We start from the raw sequence: 19,810 nt of genomic DNA on the forward strand, positions 1-19,810 counted from the left end.
GCTAAGATTTTAAAATTATACACATAATGAAAACCTATACTTTGTTTCGGTCGAGTTCCCCATTCAAATGCATGTAACAGTGAGAAACGCACTGTCTTGGCGAAAGAAAGCGTTTTTGTACAACTTCATATAAATAGCTGTAACTTTTGATAGAAGACTCAGACAAACATGTTTATGGATTTATCTTATAGAACTCAAGGTCCCCGTGCTGGGAAAACAGGTTTTGCAGCTGTTTGAGCTAAGATTTCCAAGTTATACACATAATGAAAACCTATACTTTGTTTCGGGCGAGTTCCCCATTCAAATGCATGTAACTGTGAGAAACGCACTGTCTTGGCGAAAGAAAGCGTTTTTGTACAACTTCATATAAATAGCTGTAACTTTTGATAGAAGACTCAGACAAACATGTTTATGGCTTTATCTTATAGAACTCAAGGTCCCCGTGCTGGGAAATCAGGTTTTGCAGCTGTTTGAGCTAAGATTTTCAAGTTATACACATAATGAAAACCTATACTTTGTTTCGGTCGAGTTCCCCATTCAAATGCATGTAACAGTGAGAAACACACTGTCTTGGCGAAAGAAAGCGTTTTTGTACAACTTCATATAAATAGCTGTAACTTTTGATAGAAGACTCAGACAAACATGTTTATGGCTTTATCTTATAGAACTCAAGGTCCCCGTGCTGGAAAACAGGTTTTGCAGCTGTTTGAGCTAAGATTTTCAAGTTATACACATAATGAAAACCTATACTTTGTTTCGGTCGAGTTCCCCATTCAAATGCATGTAACAGTGAGAAACACACTGTCTTGGCGAAAGAAAGCGTTTTTGTACAACTTCATATAAATCGCTGTAACTTTTGATAGAAGACTCAGACAAACATGTTTATGGCTTTATCTTATAGAACTCAAGGTCCCCGTGCTGGGAAAACAGGTTTTGCAGCTGTTTGAGCTAAGATTTTCAAGTTATACACATAATGAAAACCTATACTTTGTTTCGGGCGAGTTCCCCATTCAAATGCATGTAACAGTGAGAAACGCATTGTCTTGGCGAAAGAAAGCGTTTTTGTACAACTTCATATAAATAGCTGTAACTTTTGATAGAAGACTCAGACAAACATGTTTATGGCTTTATCTTATAGAACTCAAGGTCCCCGTGCTGGGAAAACAGGATTTGCAGCTGTTTGAGCTAAGATTTCCAAGTTATACACATAATGAAAACCTATACTTTGTTTCGGGCGAGTTCCCCATTCAAATGCATGTAACTGTGAGAAACGCACTGTCTTGGCGAAAGAAAGCGTTTTTGTACAACTTCATATAAATAGCTGTAACTTTTGATAGAAGACTCAGACAAACATGTTTATGGCTTTATCTTATAGAACTCAAGGTCCCCGTGGTGGGAAATCAGGTTTTGCAGCTGTTTGAGCTAAGATTTCCAAGTTATACACATAATGAAAACCTATACTTTGTTTCGGTCGAGTTCCCCATTCAAATGCATGTAACAGTGAGAAACACACTGTCTTGGCGAAAGAAAGCGTTTTTGTACAACTTCATATAAATAGCTGTAACCTTTGATAGAAGACTCAGACAAACATGTTTATGGCTTTATCTTATAGAACTCAAGGTCCCCGTGCTGGAAAACAGGTTTTGCAGCTGTTTGAGCTAAGATTTTCAAGTTATACACATAATGAAAACCTATACTTTGTTTCGGTCGAGTTCCCCATTCAAATGCATGTAACAGTGAGAAACACACTGTCTTGGCGAAAGAAAGCGTTTTTGTACAACTTCATATAAATCGCTGTAACTTTTGATAGAAGACTCAGACAAACATGTTTATGGCTTTATCTTATAGAACTCAAGGTCCCCGTGCTGGGAAATCAGGTTTTGCAGCTGTTTGAGCTAAGATTTTCAAGTTATACACATAATGAAAACCTATACTTTGTTTCGGTCGAGTTCCCCATTCAAATGCATGTAACAGTGAGAAACGCACTGTCTTGGCGAAAGAAAGCGTTTTTGTACAACTTCATATAAATAGCTGTAACTTTTGATAGAAGACTCAGACAAACATGTTTATGGCTTTATCTTATAGAACTCAAGGTCCCCGTGCTGGGAAATCAGGTTTTGCAGCTGTTTGAGCTAAGATTTTCAAGTTATACACATAATGAAAACCTATACTTTGTTTCGGGCGAGTTCCCCATTCAAATGCATGTAACAGTGAGAAACGCATTGTCTTGGCGAAAGAAAGCGTTTTTGTACAACTTCATATAAATAGCTGTAACTTTTGATAGAAGACTCAGACAAACATGTTTATGGCTTTATCTTATAGAGCTCAAGGTCCCCGTGCTGGGAAATCAGGTTTTGCAGCTGTTTGAGCTAAGATTTTAAAATTATACACATAATGAAAACCTATACTTTGTTTCGGGCGAGTTCCCCATTCAAATGCATGTAACAGTGAGAAACGCATTGTCTTGGCGAAAGAAAGCGTTTTTGTACAACTTCATATAAATAGCTGTAACTTTTGATAGAAGACTCAGACAAACATGTTTATGGCTTTATCTTATAGAACTCAAGGTCCCCGTGCTGGGAAATCAGGTTTTGCAGCTGTTTGAGCTAAGATTTTAAAATTATACACATAATGAAAACCTATACTTTGTTTCGGTCGAGTTCCCCATTCAAATGCATGTAACAGTGAGAAACGCACTGTCTTGGCGAAAGAAAGCGTTTTTGTACAACTTCATATAAATAGCTGTAACTTTTGATAGAAGACTCAGACAAACATGTTTATGGCTTTATCTTATAGAACTCAAGGTCCCCGTGCTGGGAAAACAGGATTTGCAGCTGTTTGAGCTAAGATTTCCAAGTTATACACATAATGAAAACCTATACTTTGTTTCGGGCGAGTTCCCCATTCAAATGCATGTAACTGTGAGAAACGCACTGTCTTGGCGAAAGAAAGCGTTTTTGTACAACTTCATATAAATAGCTGTAACTTTTGATAGAAGACTCAGACAAACATGTTTATGGCTTTATCTTATAGAACTCAAGGTCCCCGTGCTGGGAAATCAGGTTTTGCAGCTGTTTGAGCTAAGATTTTCAAGTTATACACATAATGAAAACCTATACTTTGTTTCGGTCGAGTTCCCCATTCAAATGCATGTAACAGTGAGAAACACACTGTCTTGGCGAAAGAAAGCGTTTTTGTACAACTTCATATAAATAGCTGTAACTTTTGATAGAAGACTCAGACAAACATGTTTATGGCTTTATCTTATAGAACTCAAGGTCCCCGTGCTGGAAAACAGGTTTTGCAGCTGTTTGAGCTAAGATTTTCAAGTTATACACATAATGAAAACCTATACTTTGTTTCGGTCGAGTTCCCCATTCAAATGCATGTAACAGTGAGAAACGCACTGTCTTGGCGAAAGAAAGCGTTTTTGTACAACTTCATATAAATAGCTGTAACTTTTGATAGAAGACTCAGACAAACATGTTTATGGCTTTATCTTATAGAACTCAAGGTCCCCGTGCTGGGAAATCAGGTTTTGCAGCTGTTTGAGCTAAGATTTTAAAATTATACACATAATGAAAACCTATACTTTGTTTCGGTCGAGTTCCCCATTCAAATGCATGTAACAGTGAGAAACGCACTGTCTTGGCGAAAGAAAGCGTTTTTGTACAACTTCATATAAATAGCTGTAACTTTTGATAGAAGACTCAGACAAACATATTTATGGCTTTATCTTATAGAACTCAAGGTCCCCGTGCTGGGAAATCAGGTTTTGCAGTTGTTTGAGCTAAGATTTTCAAGTTATACACATAATGAAAACCTATACTTTGTTTCGGTCGAGTTCCCCATTCAAATGCATGTAACAGTGAGAAACACACTGTCTTGGCGAAAGAAAGCGTTTTTGTACAACTTCATATAAATAGCTGTAACTTTTGATAGAAGACTCAGACAAACATGTTTATGGCTTTATCTTATAGAACTCAAGGTCCCCGTGCTGGGAAATCAGGTTTTGCAGCTGTTTGAGCTAAGATTTTCAAGTTATACACATAATGAAAACCTATACTTTGTTTCGGGCGAGTTCCCCATTCAAATGCATGTAACAGTCAGAAACGCACTGTCTTGGCGAAAGAAAGCGTTTTTGTACAACTTCATATAAATCGCTGTAACTTTTGATATAAGACTCAGACAAACATGTTTATGGCTTTATCTTACAGAACTCAAGGTCCCCGTGCTGGGAAATCAGGTTTTGCAGCTGTTTGAGCTAAGATTTTCAAGTTATACACATAATGAAAACCTATACTTTGTTTCGGTCGAGTTCCCCATTCAAATGCATGTAACAGTGAGAAACACACTGTCTTGGCGAAAGAAAGCGTTTTTGTACAACTTCATATAAATAGCTGTAACTTTTGATAGAAGACTCAGACAAACATGTTTATGGCTTTATCTTATAGAACTCAAGGTCCCCGTGCTGGGAAAACAGGTTTTGCAGCTGTTTGAGCTAAGATTTTCAAGTTATACACATAATGAAAACCTATACTTTGTTTCGGGCGAGTTCCCCATTCAAATGCATGTAACAGTGAGAAACGCACTGTCTTGGCAAAAGAAAGCGTTTTTGTACAACTTCATATAAATAGCTGTAACTTTTGATAGAAGACTCAGACAAACATGTTTATGGCTTTATCTTATAGAACTCAAGGTCCCCGTGCTGGGAAAACAGGATTTGCAGCTGTTTGAGCTAAGATTTCCAAGTTATACACATAATGAAAACCTATACTTTGTTTCGGGCGAGTTCCCCATTCAAATGCATGTAACAGTGAGAAACACACTGTCTTGGCGAAAGAAAGCGTTTTTGTACAACTTCATATAAATAGCTGTAACTTTTGATAGAAGACTCAGACAAACATGTTTATGGCTTTATCTTATAGAACTCAAGGTCCCCGTGCTGGGAAAACAGGTTTTGCAGCTGTTTGAGCTAAGATTTTCAAGTTATACACATAATGAAAACCTATACTTTGTTTCGGGCGAGTTCCCCATTCAAATGCATGTAACAGTGAGAAACGCACTGTCTTGGCAAAAGAAAGCGTTTTTGTACAACTTCATATAAATAGCTGTAACTTTTGATAGAAGACTCAGACAAACATGTTTATGGCTTTATCTTATAGAACTCAAGGTCCCCGTGCTGGGAAAACAGGATTTGCAGCTGTTTGAGCTAAGATTTCCAAGTTATACACATAATGAAAACCTATACTTTGTTTCGGGCGAGTTCCCCATTCAAATGCATGTAACTGTGAGAAACGCACTGTCTTGGCGAAAGAAAGCGTTTTTGTACAACTTCATATAAATAGCTGTAACTTTTGATAGAAGACTCAGACAAACATGTTTATGGCTTTATCTTATAGAACTCAAGGTCCCCGTGCTGGGAAATCAGGTTTTGCAGCTGTTTGAGCTAAGATTTTCAAGTTATACACATAATGAAAACCTATACTTTGTTTCGGGCGAGTTCCCCATTCAAATACATGTAACAGTGAGAAACGCATTGTCTTGGCGAAAGAAAGCGTTTTTGTACAACTTCATATAAATCGCTGTAACTTTTGATATAAGACTCAGACAAACATGTTTATGGCTTTATCTTACAGAACTCAAGGTCCCCGTGCTGGGAAAACAGGATTTGCAGCTGTTTGAGCTAAGATTTCCAAGTTATACACATAATGAAAACCTATACTTTGTTTCGGGCGAGTTCCCCATTCAAATGCATGTAACTGTGAGAAACGCACTGTCTTGGCGAAAGAAAGCGTTTTTGTACAACTTCATATAAATAGCTGTAACTTTTGATAGAAGACTCAGACAAACATGTTTATGGCTTTATCTTATAGAACTCAAGGTCTCCGTGCTGGGAAAACAGGTTTTGCAGCTGTTTGAGCTAAGATTTTCAAGTTATACACATAATGAAAACCTATACTTTGTTTCGGGCGAGTTCCCCATTCAAATGCATGTAACAGTGAGAAACGCATTGTCTTGGCGAAAGAAAGCGTTTTTGTACAACTTCATATAAATAGCTGTAACTTTTGATAGAAGACTCAGACAAACATGTTTATGGCTTTATCTTATAGAACTCAAGGTCCCCGTGCTGGGAAATCAGGTTTTTCAGCTGTTTGAGCTAAGATTTTAAAATTATACACATAATGAAAACCTATACTTTGTTTCGGTCGAGTTCCCCATTCAAATGCATGTAACAGTGAGAAACGCACTGTCTTGGCGAAAGAAAGCGTTTTTGTACAACTTCATATAAATAGCTGTAACTTTTGATAGAAGACTCAGACAAACATGTTTATGGCTTTATCTTATAGAACTCAAGGTCCCCGTGCTGGGAAAACAGGTTTTGCAGCTGTTTGAGCTAAGATTTCCAAGTTATACACATAATGAAAACCTATACTTTGTTTCGGGCGAGTTCCCCATTCAAATGCATGTAACTGTGAGAAACGCACTGTCTTGGCGAAAGAAAGCGTTTTTGTACAACTTCATATAAATAGCTGTAACTTTTGATAGAAGACTCAGACAAACATGTTTATGGCTTTATCTTATAGAACTCAAGGTCCCCGTGCTGGGAAAACAGGATTTGCAGCTGTTTGAGCTAAGATTTCCAAGTTATACACATAATGAAAACCTATACTTTGTTTCGGGCGAGTTCCCCTTTCAAATGCATGTAACTGTGAGAAACGCACTGTCTTGGCGAAAGAAAGCGTTTTTGTACAACTTCATATAAATAGCTGTAACTTTTGATAGAAGACTCAGACAAACATGTTTATGGCTTTATCTTATAGAACTCAAGGTCCCCGTGCTGGGAAAACAGGATTTGCAGCTGTTTGAGCTAAGATTTCCAAGTTATACACATAATGAAAACCTATACTTTGTTTCGGGCGAGTTCCCCATTCAAATGCATGTAACTGTGAGAAACGCACTGTCTTGGCGAAAGAAAGCGTTTTTGTACAACTTCATATAAATAGCTGTAACTTTTGATAGAAGACTCAGACAAACATGTTTATGGCTTTATCTTATAGAACTCAAGGTCCCCGTGCTGGGAAATCAGGTTTTGCAGCTGTTTGAGCTAAGATTTTCAAGTTATACACATAATGAAAACCTATACTTTGTTTCGGTCGAGTTCCCCATTCCAATGCATGTAACAGTGAGAAACACACTGTCTTGGCGAAAGAAAGCGTTTTTGTACAACTTCATATAAATAGCTGTAACTTTTGATAGAAGACTCAGACAAACATGTTTATGGCTTTATCTTATAGAACTCAAGGTCCCTGTGCTGGGAAAACAGGTTTTGCAGCTGTTTGAGCTAAGATTTTCAAGTTATACACATAATGAAAACCTATACTTTGTTTCGGGCGAGTTCCCCATTCAAATGCATGTAACAGTGAGAAACGCATTGTCTTGGCGAAAGAAAGCGTTTTTGTACAACTTCATATAAATCGCTGTAACTTTTGATAGAAGACTCAGACAAACATGTTTATGGCTTTATCTTATAGAACTCAAGGTCCCCGTGCTGGGAAAACAGGTTTTGCAGCTGTTTGAGCTAAGATTTCCAAGTTATACACATAATGAAAACCTATACTTTGTTTCGGGCGAGTTCCCCATTCAAATGCATGTAACTGTGAGAAACGCACTGTCTTGGCGAAAGAAAGCGTTTTTGTACAACTTCATATAAATAGCTGTAACTTTTGATAGAAGACTCAGACAAACATGTTTATGGCTTTATCTTATAGAACTCAAGGTCCCCGTGCTGGGAAAACAGGTTTTGCAGCTGTTTGAGCTAAGATTTCCAAGTTATACACATAATGAAAACCTATACTTTGTTTCGGGCGAGTTCCCCATTCAAATGCATGTAACTGTGAGAAACGCACTGTCTTGGCGAAAGAAAGCGTTTTTGTACAACTTCATATAAATAGCTGTAACTTTTGATAGAAGACTCAGACAAACATGTTTATGGCTTTATCTTATAGAACTCAAGGTCCCCGTGCTGGGAAAACAGGATTTGCAGCTGTTTGAGCTAAGATTTCCAAGTTATACACATAATGAAAACCTATACTTTGTTTCGGGCGAGTTCCCCATTCAAATGCATGTAACTGTGAGAAACGCACTGTCTTGGCGAAAGAAAGCGTTTTTGTACAACTTCATATAAATAGCTGTAACTTTTGATAGAAGACTCAGACAAACATGTTTATGGCTTTATCTTATAGAACTCAAGGTCCCCGTGCTGGGAAATCAGGTTTTGCAGCTGTTTGAGCTAAGATTTTCAAGTTATACACATAATGAAAACCTATACTTTGTTTCGGTCGAGTTCCCCATTCAAATGCATGTAACAGTGAGAAACACACTGTCTTGGCGAAAGAAAGCGTTTTTGTACAACTTCATATAAATAGCTGTAACTTTTGATAGAAGACTCAGACAAACATGTTTATGGCTTTATCTTATAGAACTCAAGGTCCCCGTGCTGGGAAAACAGGTTTTGCAGCTGTTTGAGCTAAGATTTTCAAGTTATACACATAATGAAAACCTATACTTTGTTTCGGGCGAGTTCCCCATTCAAATGCATGTAACAGTGAGAAACGCACTGTCTTGGCAAAAGAAAGCGTTTTTGTACAACTTCATATAAATAGCTGTAACTTTTGATAGAAGACTCAGACAAACATGTTTATGGCTTTATCTTATAGAACTCAAGGTCCCCGTGCTGGGAAATCAGGTTTTGCAGCTGTTTGAGCTAAGATTTTCAAGTTATACACATAATGAAAACCTATACTTTGTTTCGGGCGAGTTCCCCATTCAAATGCATGTAACAGTCAGAAACGCACTGTCTTGGCGAAAGAAAGCGTTTTTGTACAACTTCATATAAATCGCTGTAACTTTTGATATAAGACTCAGACAAACATGTTTATGGCTTTATCTTACAGAACTCAAGGTCCCCGTGCTGGGAAATCAGGTTTTGCAGCTGTTTGAGCTAAGATTTTCAAGTTATACACATAATGAAAACCTATACTTTGTTTCGGTCGAGTTCCCCATTCAAATGCATGTAACAGTGAGAAACACACTGTCTTGGCGAAAGAAAGCGTTTTTGTACAACTTCATATAAATAGCTGTAACTTTTGATAGAAGACTCAGACAAACATGTTTATGGCTTTATCTTATAGAACTCAAGGTCCCCGTGCTGGGAAAACAGGTTTTGCAGCTGTTTGAGCTAAGATTTTCAAGTTATACACATAATGAAAACCTATACTTTGTTTCGGGCGAGTTCCCCATTCAAATGCATGTAACTGTGAGAAACGCACTGTCTTGGCGAAAGAAAGCGTTTTTGTACAACTTCATATAAATAGCTGTAACTTTTGATAGAAGACTCAGACAAACATGTTTATGGCTTTATCTTATAGAACTCAAGGTCCCCGTGCTGGGAAAACAGGTTTTGCAGCTGTTTGAGCTAAGATTTCCAAGTTATACACATAATGAAAACCTATACTTTGTTTCGGGCGAGTTCCCCATTCAAATGCATGTAACTGTGAGAAACGCACTGTCTTGGCGAAAGAAAGCGTTTTTGTACAACTTCATATAAATAGCTGTAACTTTTGATAGAAGACTCAGACAAACATGTTTATGGCTTTATCTTATAGAACTCAAGGTCCCCGTGCTGGGAAAACAGGATTTGCAGCTGTTTGAGCTAAGATTTCCAAGTTATACACATAATGAAAACCTATACTTTGTTTCGGGCGAGTTCCCCATTCAAATGCATGTAACTGTGAGAAACGCACTGTCTTGGCGAAAGAAAGCGTTTTTGTACAACTTCATATAAATAGCTGTAACTTTTGATAGAAGACTCAGACAAACATGTTTATGGCTTTATCTTATAGAACTCAAGGTCCCCGTGCTGGGAAATCAGGTTTTGCAGCTGTTTGAGCTAAGATTTTCAAGTTATACACATAATGAAAACCTATACTTTGTTTCGGTCGAGTTCCCCATTCAAATGCATGTAACAGTGAGAAACACACTGTCTTGGCGAAAGAAAGCGTTTTTGTACAACTTCATATAAATAGCTGTAACTTTTGATAGAAGACTCAGACAAACATGTTTATGGCTTTATCTTATAGAACTCAAGGTCCCCGTGCTGGGAAAACAGGTTTTGCAGCTGTTTGAGCTAAGATTTTCAAGTTATACACATAATGAAAACCTATACTTTGTTTCGGGCGAGTTCCCCATTCAAATGCATGTAACAGTCAGAAACGCACTGTCTTGGCGAAAGAAAGCGTTTTTGTACAACTTCATATAAATCGCTGTAACTTTTGATATAAGACTCAGACAAACATGTTTATGGCTTTATCTTACAGAACCCAAGGTCCCCGTGCTGGGAAATCAGGTTTTGCAGCTGTTTGAGCTAAGATTTTCAAGTTATACACATAATGAAAACCTATACTTTGTTTCGGTCGAGTTCCCCATTCAAATGCATGTAACAGTGAGAAACACACTGTCTTGGCGAAAGAAAGCGTTTTTGTACAACTTCATATAAATAGCTGTAACTTTTGATAGAAGACTCAGACAAACATGTTTATGGCTTTATCTTATAGAACTCAAGGTCCCCGTGCTGGGAAAACAGGTTTTGCAGCTGTTTGAGCTAAGATTTTCAAGTTATACACATAATGAAAACCTATACTTTGTTTCGGGCGAGTTCCCCATTCAAATGCATGTAACAGTGAGAAACGCACTGTCTTGGCAAAAGAAAGCGTTTTTGTACAACTTCATATAAATAGCTGTAACTTTTGATAGAAGACTCAGACAAACATGTTTATGGCTTTATCTTATAGAACTCAAGGTCCCCGTGCTGGGAAAACAGGATTTGCAGCTGTTTGAGCTAAGATTTCCAAGTTATACACATAATGAAAACCTATACTTTGTTTCGGGCGAGTTCCCCATTCAAATGCATGTAACTGTGAGAAACGCACTGTCTTGGCGAAAGAAAGCGTTTTTGTACAACTTCATATAAATAGCTGTAACTTTTGATAGAAGACTCAGACAAACATGTTTATGGCTTTATCTTATAGAACTCAAGGTCCCCGTGCTGGGAAATCAGGTTTTGCAGCTGTTTGAGCTAAGATTTTCAAGTTATACACATAATGAAAACCTATACTTTGTTTCGGGCGAGTTCCCCATTCAAATACATGTAACAGTGAGAAACGCATTGTCTTGGCGAAAGAAAGCGTTTTTGTACAACTTCATATAAATCGCTGTAACTTTTGATATAAGACTCAGACAAACATGTTTATGGCTTTATCTTACAGAACTCAAGGTCCCCGTGCTGGGAAAACAGGATTTGCAGCTGTTTGAGCTAAGATTTCCAAGTTATACACATAATGAAAACCTATACTTTGTTTCGGGCGAGTTCCCCATTCAAATGCATGTAACTGTGAGAAACGCACTGTCTTGGCGAAAGAAAGCGTTTTTGTACAACTTCATATAAATAGCTGTAACTTTTGATAGAAGACTCAGACAAACATGTTTATGGCTTTATCTTATAGAACTCAAGGTCTCCGTGCTGGGAAAACAGGTTTTGCAGCTGTTTGAGCTAAGATTTTCAAGTTATACACATAATGAAAACCTATACTTTGTTTCGGGCGAGTTCCCCATTCAAATGCATGTAACAGTGAGAAACGCATTGTCTTGGCGAAAGAAAGCGTTTTTGTACAACTTCATATAAATAGCTGTAACTTTTGATAGAAGACTCAGACAAACATGTTTATGGCTTTATCTTATAGAACTCAAGGTCCCCGTGCTGGGAAATCAGGTTTTTCAGCTGTTTGAGCTAAGATTTTAAAATTATACACATAATGAAAACCTATACTTTGTTTCGGTCGAGTTCCCCATTCAAATGCATGTAACAGTGAGAAACGCACTGTCTTGGCGAAAGAAAGCGTTTTTGTACAACTTCATATAAATAGCTGTAACTTTTGATAGAAGACTCAGACAAACATGTTTATGGCTTTATCTTATAGAACTCAAGGTCCCCGTGCTGGGAAAACAGGTTTTGCAGCTGTTTGAGCTAAGATTTCCAAGTTATACACATAATGAAAACCTATACTTTGTTTCGGGCGAGTTCCCCATTCAAATGCATGTAACTGTGAGAAACGCACTGTCTTGGCGAAAGAAAGCGTTTTTGTACAACTTCATATAAATAGCTGTAACTTTTGATAGAAGACTCAGACAAACATGTTTATGGCTTTATCTTATAGAACTCAAGGTCCCCGTGCTGGGAAAACAGGATTTGCAGCTGTTTGAGCTAAGATTTCCAAGTTATACACATAATGAAAACCTATACTTTGTTTCGGGCGAGTTCCCCTTTCAAATGCATGTAACTGTGAGAAACGCACTGTCTTGGCGAAAGAAAGCGTTTTTGTACAACTTCATATAAATAGCTGTAACTTTTGATAGAAGACTCAGACAAACATGTTTATGGCTTTATCTTATAGAACTCAAGGTCCCCGTGCTGGGAAAACAGGATTTGCAGCTGTTTGAGCTAAGATTTCCAAGTTATACACATAATGAAAACCTATACTTTGTTTCGGGCGAGTTCCCCATTCAAATGCATGTAACTGTGAGAAACGCACTGTCTTGGCGAAAGAAAGCGTTTTTGTACAACTTCATATAAATAGCTGTAACTTTTGATAGAAGACTCAGACAAACATGTTTATGGCTTTATCTTATAGAACTCAAGGTCCCCGTGCTGGGAAATCAGGTTTTGCAGCTGTTTGAGCTAAGATTTTCAAGTTATACACATAATGAAAACCTATACTTTGTTTCGGTCGAGTTCCCCATTCAAATGCATGTAACAGTGAGAAACACACTGTCTTGGCGAAAGAAAGCGTTTTTGTACAACTTCATATAAATAGCTGTAACTTTTGATAGAAGACTCAGACAAACATGTTTATGGCTTTATCTTATAGAACTCAAGGTCCCCGTGCTGGGAAAACAGGTTTTGCAGCTGTTTGAGCTAAGATTTCCAAGTTATACACATAATGAAAACCTATACTTTGTTTCGGGCGAGTTCCCCATTCAAATGCATGTAACTGTGAGAAACGCACTGTCTTGGCGAAAGAAAGCGTTTTTGTACAACTTCATATAAATAGCTGTAACTTTTGATAGAAGACTCAGACAAACATGTTTATGGCTTTATCTTATAGAACTCAAGGTCCCCGTGCTGGGAAAACAGGTTTTGCAGCTGTTTGAGCTAAGATTTCCAAGTTATACACATAATGAAAACCTATACTTTGTTTCGGGCGAGTTCCCCATTCAAATGCATGTAACTGTGAGAAACGCACTGTCTTGGCGAAAGAAAGCGTTTTTGTACAACTTCATATAAATAGCTGTAACTTTTGATAGAAGACTCAGACAAACATGTTTATGGCTTTATCTTATAGAACTCAAGGTCCCCGTGCTGGGAAAACAGGATTTGCAGCTGTTTGAGCTAAGATTTCCAAGTTATACACATAATGAAAACCTATACTTTGTTTCGGGCGAGTTCCCCATTCAAATGCATGTAACTGTGAGAAACGCACTGTCTTGGCGAAAGAAAGCGTTTTTGTACAACTTCATATAAATAGCTGTAACTTTTGATAGAAGACTCAGACAAACATGTTTATGGCTTTATCTTATAGAACTCAAGGTCCCCGTGCTGGGAAATCAGGTTTTGCAGCTGTTTGAGCTAAGATTTTCAAGTTATACACATAATGAAAACCTATACTTTGTTTCGGTCGAGTTCCCCATTCAAATGCATGTAACAGTGAGAAACACACTGTCTTGGCGAAAGAAAGCGTTTTTGTACAACTTCATATAAATAGCTGTAACTTTTGATAGAAGACTCAGACAAACATGTTTATGGCTTTATCTTATAGAACTCAAGGTCCCCGTGCTGGGAAAACAGGTTTTGCAGCTGTTTGAGCTAAGATTTTCAAGTTATACACATAATGAAAACCTATACTTTGTTTCGGGCGAGTTCCCCATTCAAATGCATGTAACAGTGAGAAACGCACTGTCTTGGCAAAAGAAAGCGTTTTTGTACAACTTCATATAAATAGCTGTAACTTTTGATAGAAGACTCAGACAAACATGTTTATGGCTTTATCTTATAGAACTCAAGGTCCCCGTGCTGGGAAATCAGGTTTTGCAGCTGTTTGAGCTAAGATTTTCAAGTTATACACATAATGAAAACCTATACTTTGTTTCGGGCGAGTTCCCCATTCAAATGCATGTAACAGTCAGAAACGCACTGTCTTGGCGAAAGAAAGCGTTTTTGTACAACTTCATATAAATCGCTGTAACTTTTGATATAAGACTCAGACAAACATGTTTATGGCTTTATCTTACAGAACTCAAGGTCCCCGTGCTGGGAAATCAGGTTTTGCAGCTGTTTGAGCTAAGATTTTCAAGTTATACACATAATGAAAACCTATACTTTGTTTCGGTCGAGTTCCCCATTCAAATGCATGTAACAGTGAGAAACACACTGTCTTGGCGAAAGAAAGCGTTTTTGTACAACTTCATATAAATAGCTGTAACTTTTGATAGAAGACTCAGACAAACATGTTTATGGCTTTATCTTATAGAACTCAAGGTCCCCGTGCTGGGAAAACAGGTTTTGCAGCTGTTTGAGCTAAGATTTTCAAGTTATACACATAATGAAAACCTATACTTTGTTTCGGGCGAGTTCCCCATTCAAATGCATGTAACAGTGAGAAACGCACTGTCTTGGCAAAAGAAAGCGTTTTTGTACAACTTCATATAAATAGCTGTAACTTTTGATAGAAGACTCAGACAAACATGTTTATGGCTTTATCTTATAGAACTCAAGGTCCCCGTGCTGGGAAAACAGGTTTTGCAGCTGTTTGAGCTAAGATTTCCAAGTTATACACATAATGAAAACCTATACTTTGTTTCGGGCGAGTTCCCCATTCAAATGCATGTAACTGTGAGAAACGCACTGTCTTGGCGAAAGAAAGCGTTTTTGTACAACTTCATATAAATAGCTGTAACTTTTGATAGAAGACTCAGACAAACATGTTTATGGCTTTATCTTATAGAACTCAAGGTCCCCGTGCTGGGAAAACAGGATTTGCAGCTGTTTGAGCTAAGATTTTCAAGTTATACACATAATGAAAACCTATACTTTGTTTCGGGCGAGTTCCCCATTCAAATACATGTAACAGTGAGAAACGCATTGTCTTGGCGAAAGAAAGCGTTTTTGTACAACTTCATATAAATCGCTGTAACTTTTGATATAAGACTCAGACAAACATGTTTATGGCTTTATCTTACAGAACTCAAGGTCCCCGTGCTGGGAAAACAGGATTTGCAGCTGTTTGAGCTAAGATTTCCAAGTTATACACATAATGAAAACCTATACTTTGTTTCGGGCGAGTTCCCCATTCAAATGCATGTAACTGTGAGAAACGCACTGTCTTGGCGAAAGAAAGCGTTTTTGTACAACTTCATATAAATAGCTGTAACTTTTGATAGAAGACTCAGACAAACATGTTTATGGCTTTATCTTATAGAACTCAAGGTCTCCGTGCTGGGAAAACAGGTTTTGCAGCTGTTTGAGCTAAGATTTTCAAGTTATACACATAATGAAAACCTATACTTTGTTTCGGGCGAGTTCCCCATTCAAATGCATGTAACAGTGAGAAACGCATTGTCTTGGCGAAAGAAAGCGTTTTTGTACAACTTCATATAAATAGCTGTAACTTTTGATAGAAGACTCAGACAAACATGTTTATGGCTTTATCTTATAGAACTCAAGGTCCCCGTGCTGGGAAATCAGGTTTTTCAGCTGTTTGAGCTAAGATTTTAAAATTATACACATAATGAAAACCTATACTTTGTTTCGGTCGAGTTCCCCATTCAAATGCATGTAACAGTGAGAAACGCACTGTCTTGGCGAAAGAAAGCGTTTTTGTACAACTTCATATAAATAGCTGTAACTTTTGATAGAAGACTCAGACAAACATGTTTATGGCTTTATCTTATAGAACTCAAGGTCCCCGTGCTGGGAAAACAGGTTTTGCAGCTGTTTGAGCTAAGATTTCCAAGTTATACACATAATGAAAACCTATACTTTGTTTCGGGCGAGTTCCCCATTCAAATGCATGTAACTGTGAGAAACGCACTGTCTTGGCGAAAGAAAGCGTTTTTGTACAACTTCATATAAATAGCTGTAACTTTTGATAGAAGACTCAGACAAACATGTTTATGGCTTTATCTTATAGAACTCAAGGTCCCCGTGCTGGGAAAACAGGATTTGCAGCTGTTTGAGCTAAGATTTCCAAGTTATACACATAATGAAAACCTATACTTTGTTTCGGGCGAGTTCCCCTTTCAAATGCATGTAACTGTGAGAAACGCACTGTCTTGGCGAAAGAAAGCGTTTTTGTACAACTTCATATAAATAGCTGTAACTTTTGATAGAAGACTCAGACAAACATGTTTATGGCTTTATCTTATAGAACTCAAGGTCCCCGTGCTGGGAAAACAGGATTTGCAGCTGTTTGAGCTAAGATTTCCAAGTTATACACATAATGAAAACCTATACTTTGTTTCGGGCGAGTTCCCCATTCAAATGCATGTAACTGTGAGAAACGCACTGTCTTGGCGAAAGAAAGCGTTTTTGTACAACTTCATATAAATAGCTGTAACTTTTGATAGAAGACTCAGACAAACATGTTTATGGCTTTATCTTATAGAACTCAAGGTCCCCGTGCTGGGAAATCAGGTTTTGCAGCTGTTTGAGCTAAGATTTTCAAGTTATACACATAATGAAAACCTATACTTTGTTTCGGTCGAGTTCCCCATTCAAATGCATGTAACAGTGAGAAACACACTGTCTTGGCGAAAGAAAGCGTTTTTGTACAACTTCATATAAATAGCTGTAACTTTTGATAGAAGACTCAGACAAACATGTTTATGGCTTTATCTTATAGAACTCAAGGTCCCCGTGCTGGGAAAACAGGTTTTGCAGCTGTTTGAGCTAAGATTTTCAAGTTATACACATAATGAAAACCTATACTTTGTTTCGGTCGAGTTCCCCATTCAAATGCATGTAACAGTGAGAAACGCACTGTCTTGGCGAAAGAAAGCGTTTTTGTACAACTTCATATAAATAGCTGTAACTTTTGATAGAAGACTCAGACAAACATGTTTATGGCTTTATCTTATAGAACTCAAGGTCCCCGTGCTGGGAAATCAGGTTTTGCAGCTGTTTGAGCTAAGATTTTCAAGTTATACACATAATGAAAACCTATACTTTGTTTCGGTCGAGTTCCCCATTCAAATGCATGTAACAGTGAGAAACACACTGTCTTGGCGAAAGAAAGCGTTTTTGTACAACTTCATATAAATAGCTGTAACTTTTGATAGAAGACTCAGACAAACATGTTTATGGCTTTATCTTATAGAACTCAAGGTCCCCGTGCTGGGAAAACAGGTTTTGCAGCTGTTTGAGCTAAGATTTTCAAGTTATACACATAATGAAAACCTATACTTTGTTTCGGTCGAGTTCCCCATTCAAATGCATGTAACAGTGAGAAACGCACTGTCTTGGCGAAAGAAAGCGTTTTTGTACAACTTCATATAAATAGCTGTAACTTTTGATAGAAGACTCAGACAAACATGTTTATGGCTTTATCTTATAGAACTCAAGGTCCCCGTGCTGGGAAAACAGGTTTTGCAGCTGTTTGAGCTAAGATTTTCAAGTTATACACATAATGAAAACCTATACTTTGTTTCGGGCGAGTTCCCCATTCAAATGCATGTAACAGTGAGAAACGCATTGTCTTGGCGAAAGAAAGCGTTTTTGTACAACTTCATATAAATCGCTGTAACTTTTGATAGAAGACTCAGACAAACATGTTTATGGCTTTATCTTATAGAACTCAAGGTCCCCGTGCTGGGAAAACAGGTTTTGCAGCTGTTTGAGCTAAGATTTCCAAGTTATACACATAATGAAAACCTATACTTTGTTTCGGGCGAGTTCCCCATTCAAATGCATGTAACTGTGAGAAACGCACTGTCTTGGCGAAAGAAAGCGTTTTTGTACAACTTCATATAAATAGCTGTAACTTTTGATAGAAGACTCAGACAAACATGTTTATGGCTTTATCTTATAGAACTCAAGGTCCCCGTGCTGGGAAAACAGGTTTTGCAGCTGTTTGAGCTAAGATTTCCAAGTTATACACATAATGAAAACCTATACTTTGTTTCGGGCGAGTTCCCCATTCAAATGCATGTAACTGTGAGAAACGCACTGTCTTGGCGAAAGAAAGCGTTTTTGTACAACTTCATATAAATAGCTGTAACTTTTGATAGAAGACTCAGACAAACATGTTTATGGCTTTATCTTATAGAACTCAAGGTCCCCGTGCTGGGAAAACAGGATTTGCAGCTGTTTGAGCTAAGATTTCCAAGTTATACACATAATGAAAACCTATACTTTGTTTCGGGCGAGTTCCCCATTCAAATGCATGTAACTGTGAGAAACGCACTGTCTTGGCGAAAGAAAGCGTTTTTGTACAACTTCATATAAATAGCTGTAACTTTTGATAGAAGACTCAGACAAACATGTTTATGGCTTTATCTTATAGAACTCAAGGTCCCCGTGCTGGGAAAACAGGATTTGCAGCTGTTTGAGCTAAGATTTCCAAGTTATACACATAATGAAAACCTATACTTTGTTTCGGGCGAGTTCCCCATTCAAATGCATGTAACTGTGAGAAACGCACTGTCTTGGCGAAAGAAAGCGTTTTTGTACAACTTCATATAAATAGCTGTAACTTTTGATAGAAGACTCAGACAAACATGTTTATGGCTTTATCTTATAGAACTCAAGGTCCCCGTGCTGGGAAAACAGGTTTTGCAGCTGTTTGAGCTAAGATTTTCAAGTTATACACATAATGAAAACCTATACTTTGTTTCGGTCGAGTTCCCCATTCAAATGCATGTAACAGTGAGAAACGCACTGTCTTGGCGAAAGAAAGCGTTTTTGTACAACTTCATATAAATAGCTGTAACTTTTGATAGAAGACTCAGACAAACATGTTTATGGCTTTATCTTATAGAACTCAAGGTCCCTGTGCTGGGCAAACAGGTTTTGCAGCTGTTTGAGCTAAGATTTTCAAGTTATACACATAATGAAAACCTATACTTTGTTTCGGGCGAGTTCCCCATTCAAATGCATGTAACAGTGAGAAACGCATTGTCTTGGCGAAAGAAAGCGTTTTTGTACAACTTCATATAAATCGCTGTAACTTTTGATAGAAGACTCAGACAAACATGTTTATGGCTTTATCTTATAGAACTCAAGGTCCCCGTGCTGGGAAAACAGGTTTTGCAGCTGTTTGAGCTAAGATTTCCAAGTTATACACATAATGAAAACCTATACTTTGTTTCGGGCGAGTTCCCCATTCAAATGCATGTAACTGTGAGAAACGCACTGTCTTGGCGAAAGAAAGCGTTTTTGTACAACTTCATATAAATAGCTGTAACTTTTGATAGAAGACTCAGACAAACATGTTTATGGCTTTATCTTATAGAACTCAAGGTCCCCGTGCTGGGAAAACAGGTTTTGCAGCTGTTTGAGCTAAGATTTTAAAATTATACACATAATGAAAACCTATACTTTGTTTCGGTCGAGTACCCCATTCAAATGCATGTAACAGTGAGAAACGCACTGTCTTGGCGAAAGAAAGCGTTTTTGTACAACTTCATATAAATAGCTGTA

This window comes from Maylandia zebra, linkage group LG15, assembly GCF_041146795.1.
Source record: "Maylandia zebra isolate NMK-2024a linkage group LG15, Mzebra_GT3a, whole genome shotgun sequence".
NCBI lineage: Eukaryota > Metazoa > Chordata > Actinopteri > Cichliformes > Cichlidae > Maylandia > Maylandia zebra.